This window comes from Lipotes vexillifer, unplaced genomic scaffold (assembly GCF_000442215.2).
Source record: "Lipotes vexillifer unplaced genomic scaffold, Lipotes_vexillifer_v1.1 scaffold204, whole genome shotgun sequence".
Classification (NCBI taxonomy): Eukaryota; Metazoa; Chordata; class Mammalia; order Artiodactyla; family Lipotidae; genus Lipotes; species Lipotes vexillifer.
This window is the reverse complement of record NW_006777418.1, coordinates 1,526,229-1,534,415: the sequence shown is the minus strand read 5'-3', so window position 1 is coordinate 1,534,415 and position 8,187 is coordinate 1,526,229.

Genomic DNA, 8,187 nt, shown 5'->3' with positions numbered 1-8,187 from the left:
CAGGAATGAGAACAATGCTGGTAGGCATAGCAGAATTATACTAGTGCCTGCTTTGGCCCATCTTGCTCTCAAAGCCTGCGTTCTTCTCAATAGCAGATGTAGAGAGGCAGAGGAACTCTCTGCCCAGGCATGGGCCAGGCATTACAACCTACCCTAGAAGCCTTCCTAACCCACGCACTAACTGGTTCTTCTAAATCTGTTCCCTAGATAGAGGTTTGCCAAGCTTAAAAAAGTTTCACTTCCAGAGTTCTTAGTCTTTGATATTTTTCATAGTCTTCCTAACAGCTAAAAATATCTTTTGTCATCTATCTTTGACGTTAAGGAATGCTTTGCCACTGTCACCCAAATTGGAGTTTTATGGAATCCTAAATTTGTAAGGGATGAATCAGTTATTAAAGTCAGTAGTGGGACTTCCCTGGTGGTGCAGTGGTTAAGAATCCACCTGCCAATGCAGGGGACATGAGTTCGAGCCCTGGTCTGGGAATATCCCACATGCTGTGGAGCAACTAAGCCCGTGCACCACAACTACTGAGCCTGCGCTCTAGAGCCCGTGAGCCACAACTACTGAGCCCGCGTGCCACAACTACTGAAGCCCACGCACTCTAGGGCCCGCGAGCTGCAACAAGAGAAGCCACCACAATGAGAAGCCCACACACTGACGAAGAGTAGCCCCCACTCGCCGGAACTAGCAAAAGCCTGCACGTAGCCACGAAAACCCAACAGACAAAAATTTTTTAAAAAATTAAAAATTAAAAAAAAAAAAACCTCAGTAGTTCCCAAATTTTAGTGAATGAAACATTCGCCAAGGGAGCTTGTTAAAAATTCAGATTCTGATGAGGCCCATCTGGTCCAAACTTCTTGTTTTATAGGTGAGGAAACTGAGGTGTAAATGTAAGTGTCTTGTCTGAAGTGAAATATTACTGTTAAATCATTGGAATTGTGTCCCTGGAGAGGCTTCCTTGAATCATTTAATTTTCCTTGACCTCCCTGTGATGAGAGAGATTTGAGTCCCTGAGGAAGCACCTTAACAATCATATCAAATACTCTCATTTTTTTTATGTTTACTTCTTTCTTTATTGGGCTGCGCTGGGTCTTAGTTGCAGCAGGAAGGATCTTCGTTGCCTCGTGCGGGATCTTATTTGTGGCACGCGGGATCTAGTTCCCTGACCAGAGATCGAACCCGGGCCGGGCCCCCTACATTGGGAGTGTGGAGTCTTAACCGCTGGACCACCAGGGAAGTCCCCTCTCCTTATTTTGGATTCACCTGACCAATGATATGAGATCCAGTATATGAATATTCTTTGGATTTTCTTCTGGGTTACAGGAAATTATTGCCAGGTCTTTCCTCAAATTGAGAAATATTTACTGAGAGACAGATGATGTAACAAAATAACTCTTTAAGATTCTTCATTATAGTGTTTGCTTTTGTACGTGGTAAAATGCAATGAACAAAACCCCTAACTTGACATCAAGCCTCCTCAAGTTCCTCCAAAGGAACTGTGTCTGACTGACTGAATAGACTTATTCCATGCTTCCAGCCTGGAAACTGGTTGCATTGATCTTGAAGATCTGGTAGAACAGCTTTTTTCTGGATCACAGGCCCCTTTGTGAATTTGATGGCAGCCACAGAGCTTTTGGGGGGAGGGAGATGTTGAGGGACGCATAGGCGGGTGATGTGGCAGCTAAGCAGAGGATCCAGGATCAGGCTGTCTTATATTGGGGCCATTGAGTGTTGTTGGAGAATAATATAACATGGCTTTGTAAATTATTATGGAATATGAATGTTGGTATCCAATATACCTTCAGTGCGGCTCACATTTTTCTATTCTTAGGGAGTAGTTGACTTTCATAGTCTTACTATTATTTGCAGGTTAACTTCCTGTTTCAGACACCTTTTCCTCATAACGCCAGAACCTCTTGTCCTTACCTTTCTCAGGGGCCCTCAACCATTAGCTTTGCCCCAGATGTACCGCAATGATCTGCTCTATGTGGGCTCTTTCCAAGTATTGCTTCGCCCACCATCTTCATGAGGGCACAGTAACTCACCTCCCACCCTGGGGCTTCCCTGGGAAACTTCTAGGCACCCATATTAGAAAACCAGTAATTCAGGAGACTTGATGCTTTCTGGGGCAAAACGTTGACCAGTGGAGATAGGAGCTACTGGAAAAATTATTCTCCATTCTCACTCCCTCCCTGGCCTGTCCTGCAGTGTTTCCCATGACCTTCTGCAGTTGGATGTCTGATGTCACATACTTAGCTGCACTTGGTAGCAAGCATTCATTATTTCAGTTATGTGCCTTTTCATACTTGTTCTTCCTCTTTCTCTGTCTCACTTCCCTTTTCCCTCCCTCATATTTCTTCGGAATTATGCCACACTTCCTCCTCCAGTAAAGTGTTAGAAAATAAGCTTTTGTCCTAGGTTCTGTTTGCTGGGTAAGCCTGGCTAGAATACTTTCTATGCCCCATTACCTTCACTCTCAAAAGACTACTTGCTTTCTATTTTACAGAGATAATGGAGGCTACTGGGTATGAGGATTTTCAGCTCTCGTGCTCTGTAGATGTAAATTTAATTACCTGTTCCCATGTTTGTCTCCAGTCTCAGAGAAGAGGTATCAGTTCTCTAATATAAGTCTAATTTCCTTCGTTAAGCTTTGGAGCTTATGACTCCCCTTCCTCAAAGACTGTGATGTGAGCCATTCGCTGTAACTTCCTCTTCTCTCTAATTTCACTGCCTCCTTTTTTATGGCTCCTTCCCTGTAAATTGCACATATGCACATATTTCCTACATTAAAAAAATCCTCTCTGAAACTATAGTCCTCCTGTACTCACTCATTTTCTTAGTAGTGAGATTTCTTAAATGAGTCGGTAACAGTCTTTTCCCCCTTTTATCATCCTTGAACATACTCTTAACTTCATGTAATGTGGTTTCTTCCCTTACTTCTTAGATGAAACTGTCCAAGCGAAGGCCACCAAACATTTCATTGTTACCAACTCTTAATGGACAGTTTTCAATATTGATATCCCTGAGATTCTTGATACTTTGGGGCACTCTTTTATTACTTAGGCTCTTTCCTCCTTTAATTCCAGGATTCGACTCCCTCATAAATCCCACACCTGATTTCTGGCTATTCTTTCTCAGATTCCTGTGCGGACATCCTTTCCTCTGACCACCTTTAAAGCAGATGTGTGCAAGACTCCATTATTCTCTCCTCCTCCCCCTTCCATTGTTCCTCACTCTGCACATTTTTCCTGTTGGATTGCATCCACTGCCATGATTCTAACTCACATCAATATTTTGATGATTGTCAAATCTAACCTAAATGTATGTCACAAGTACCAGCCGCACATGTCCAATAGTGTAATGCGTGTCTTCATCTGTCAAAATCATCTCAACATGGCAAAGGTCTCAAGCACGTGTTGTGCTCCTTCTACCCACAGTGCTCCTCTATGCAAGATCCACATGTCCACCTCCTTTTCATCCTTCAAAACCCACTTTAATGTCATCTTCATTAAACCTTATCCAGTTCCTTCAGGTAGAGCTGATCACTCTGTCTTTTGGGTTTCACTCTGGTAAACCTCTTCCAACAACCATTCATTGATACTGTACTTTATGTCAAGCCCTAGAGAAAGAGAAATGAAAAAAGCTCACAGAGCAGCAGAGAAGTCACTGAAGAGGTACAAGTTCCTTTAGTAAAGGAAGCATGCAAGAGAATCTGGTAAGGCCATGGTTCTCAAAGTGTGGTTTGTGGGCCCCTGGGGGATCCCTGAGACTCTCCCAGGGTGTCCACAAAAGCAAAAGTACTTTCATAATAACATTAAGGCATTATTCACTTTTCCACCATATTGATATTTGCACTGATGATGCAAAAGCAATAGTGGATAAACATCTTGGTGCTTTAGGCAGTGGCACTAAACTAGTACTTGTTGGATTCTTCACTTCCTCCCACTCACAGTAAAAGAAAATACCAAGATCACTTGAGAATGTTCTTTTTGAAACAATAAAATTATTAATTTTAAATCTCAACCCTTGGGCTTCCCTGGTGGCGCAGTGGTTGAGAGTCCGCCTGCCGACGCAGGGGACACGGGTCCGTGCCCCGGTCCGGGAAGATCCCACGTGCCGCGGAGCGGCTGGGCCCGTGAGCCATGGCCGCTGAGCCTGCGCGTCCGGAGCCTGTGCTCCACCTCGGGAGAGGCCACAACAGTGAGAGGCCCGCGTACCGCAAAAAAAAAAAAAAAAAGTTCGTGCCCCGGTCCGGGAAGATCCCACATGCCGCGGAGCGGCTGGGCCCGTGAGCCATGGCCGCTGAGCCTGCACGTCTGGAGCCTGTGCTCCGCAAGGGGAGCGGCCACAACAGTGAGAGGCCCGCGTACCGCAAAAAAAAAAAAAAAAATTTAAATCTCAGCCCTTGAGTATAAGTCTTTTTAATAGTCTGTGTGACAACATGAGAAGTACACGTAAAGTACTTCTGTTGCATATACTGAAGTACGATGTTTATCTTGGGGAAATTGTGTAATTTCTCATTTTATGTCTGTTAACCTTTGTCGTATATGTTGAGGTGCTCCTCTGTTGGGTGCATATATGTTTACAATCATTATATCTTCTTCTTGGATCGATCTCTTGATCATTATGTAGTGTCTTTCTTTGTCTCTTGTAACAGTCTTTATTTTAAAGTCTATTTTGTCTGATATGAGTATTGCTACTCCAGCTTTCTTTTCATTTTTGTTTTCACGGAATACCTTTTTCCATCCCCTCACTTTCAGTCTGTATGTGTGTCTAGTCTGAAGTGAGTCTCTTGTAGGCAGCATATATATGGGTCTTGTTTTTGTATGCATTCAGCCACTCAAAGTGTTTTTTGGTTGGCGTGCATTTATGTTTAAGGTAATTATTGGTATGTATGTCCTCATTGCCATTTTGTTCATTGTTTTGTAGGCCTTTCCCCCTGCCCCCTGCCCCTTTTCTTCTTTTGTTCCCTTCTCTTGTGATTCAGTGACTATCTTTCGTATTATACTTGGACTCTCTTTTCTCTTTTTGTGTGTATATCTGTGATCGATTTTTGGTTTGGGCTTACCAGGAGGTTTTTATATAGTAATCCCTATATTATATGCGATTGTTTTAAGCTGCGGGTCTCTTAGTTTCAAATGTATTTTTAAATCCCTGCGTCTGTGCTCTCCTCCCCCCACGATCACTGTTTTTGATATAATATTTTACATCGAATTGTTCTGTGTATCCCTTAACTGCTTATTGTGGAGACACGAGATTTTACTACTTTTGTCTTTTAACCTCCCTACTAGCTTTGTGTGTGGATGATTTCTTACCTGTACTATATGTTTGCCTTTACTGGTGAGCTTTTCTCACTTTGTAATTGTCTCGTTTCTAGTCCTGGCCTTCTCTTTTTCACCTACACAGGTTCCTTTAACGTTTATTGTAAAGCCAGTTGGGTGGTGCTGAATTCTTTTAGATTTCATTTGTCTGTAAAGCTTTTGATTTCTTCATCAAATGTGAGTGGGAGCCTTGTTGGGTAGAGTATCTTTGGTTGTAGGTTTTTCCCTTTTATCCCTTTAAATATATCATACCACGTCTTTCTGGCCTGCAGAGTTTCTGCTGAAAAATCAGCTGATAGCCTTATGAGAGTTCCCTTGTATGTTATTTGTTGCTTTTCCCCGACTGCTTTTAATATTCTCTCCTTAGCTTTAATTTTTGTCATTTTAATTACGATGTGTCTTGGTGTGTTCCTCTTTGGGTTCATCCTGTATGGAACTCTCTGCACTTCCTGGACTTGGGTGACAGCTTCCTTTCCCAGGTTAAAGGAGTCTACAGCTATTATCTCTTCAAATATTCTCTCAGCCCCCCCCTTCCCCTTCTGGAACTCCTACAATTCAAATATTACTGCACTTGATGTTGTCCCAGAGGTCTCTCAAACTGTCCTTGGGCTTCCCTGGTGGCGCAGTGGTTGGGAGTCCGCCTGCCGGTGCAGGGGACGCGGGTTCGTGCCCCGGTCTGGGAGGATCCCGCATGTCGCGGAGCGGCTGGGCCCGTGAGCCATGGCCTGGGCCTGCGTGTCCGGAGCCTGTGCTCCGCAAGGGGAGAGGCCACAACAGTGAGAGGCCCGTGTACCGCAAAAAAAAAAAAACAAAAAAAAAACTGTCCTTGTTTCTTTTCATTCTTTTTTCTGTTTCGCAGCAGTGATTTCCATTACTCTGTCTTCCAGCTCACTGATGCATCCTTCTGAATCATTTAGTCTACTATTGATTCCCTCTAGTGTATTTTTCATTTCAGTTATGATATTCTTTATCTCTGCTTGGTTGTTCTTTATATTTTCTCTTTGTTAAAAACGTCTAACTTGCTTGCTCTCTGCATCTGTTCTTCTCTCAGGTTCTTTGATCGGCTGAACTCTCTCTTGGGTAGATTGCCTATCTCCACGTCACTTAGTTCTTCAGGAGTTTTATCTTGTTCCTTCAGCTGGAATATGTTCTTCTGCTGCCTCATTTTGTCTAAGTTTCTGTTTCTATTTTTATGTATGTGGTAGGTTATTTACATTTCTTGACCTTGGAGAAGTGGCCGTCTGCAGGAGACATCCTATGTGTCCCAGCAGTGAGCTCCCCCCTCATTACCCAAGCTATATGCTCTAGGGGTTCCCCCTAAGAGGGCTGCATGCGTCCTTCTGTTGTGGCGGGCTGACTATGTGGGCAGTCTGGTAGTTGGTTTCCAGGCCCTGACTTGTGTGGATGCTGCTGGCTGCTGTTCATTGGGGCAGTCATAAGGCAGTTGGCTGCAGAACTCTAGGGGGCCCTAGGGCTAGTGCTGGCTCATTTGTGGCTGGAGTCAGGGTCCCAAAGACTCGGGGCTGTTGCCCACCCACTGGCAGGTGAAGCCAGGTTCTGGGGCTAGTGCTGGACTACTGGTAGGCAGGGCTGGTTCCTGGAGTCTGGCTGCAGGACCCAGGGATCCAGAGCTCATTTCAGATCATTGGTGGGGAGACTGGTTCCTGGCACAGTGGGTATGGCGTCCAGGGTGTCCTGGCCGTGGGATTGTAGTTTTCTTGCTTCTGGTGTCTTCCCCGGGTGGATGAGGCTGGTCTAGAGGCCAGTGCAGGCTTCCTGGAGGGAGAGGTCAGTGCCTGCCCACTGGTGGTGGAGCTGGGTCTTGGCCCTCTGGTGGGCAGGACTGTGTCTAGGGGTGTGTCTAGAGGTGGCTGTGGGCTCAGGAAGTCTTTAGGCGACCTGTCTGATGTTGGGTGGGGCTGTGTCCCCGCCCAGTTAGTTGTTTGGCCTGAGGCATCCCAGCACTGGCGTCTACAGGCTGTTGGGTAGGGCCAGGTCTTGGTGCTAATGAACCAAGATGGCAGCCACCAGCAGCAGTGTTCACACAGTATGTATGTCTGACACCAGTATCTGAGACCCCAGAGTGAGCTGCAGCTGTCCTCCACCTCTCCAGGAGACTCTCCAAGACCTGCAGGTAGGTCTGGCCCAGGCTTCTATCAAATTACTGCTTTTGCCTTGGGTCCCAGTGCACGTGAGATTTTGTGTGTGCCCTTTAAGCGTGACGTCCCTTTTTCTCACAGTCCTGTGAGGCTCCCGAAATTAAGCCCTGCTGGCCTTCAAAGCCAGATGCTCTGGGGACTTATCTTCCCGGTGGAGTACCCCCAGCCTAGACAGCCCAAAGTGGGGCTCAGAACTCTCACTCCTGTGCGAGAACCTCTGCCTTGTAATTATTCTCCAGCTTGTGGGCTGCCAACCCAGAGGTGTGGAATTTGATTACATCTCGAGTCTTACCCTTTTACCCATCTCACTGAGGTTCCTTCTTTATGTCTTTAGTTGTAGAAGATCTTTTCTGGTAGGTTCCAGTCTTTTTTCATTGATGGTTGTTCTGCAGATAGTTGTGACTTTGATGTGCTTGCCGGAGGAGATAAGCTCAGGGTCTTTCTATTCCGCCGTCTTGGCCACTCTCTGTTGTGGAATTGTTGAATTGTAAGGTAGACTAGTTGCTGTTTGTGAAATGCTATTTTTACTTGAATGACTGAGGAGTAGACTATGGTTGTTTAGACTTGAGTATTTGGCAAATATATCCTAAAAATGAGTGAGTGAGCCTGTCACAGAAAATAACTGACTGTATCTGTTGCTAATGATAAAAGTCAAGCTTTCAGGGCTTCCCTGGTGGCGCAGTGGTTGAGAGTCCGCCTGCCGATG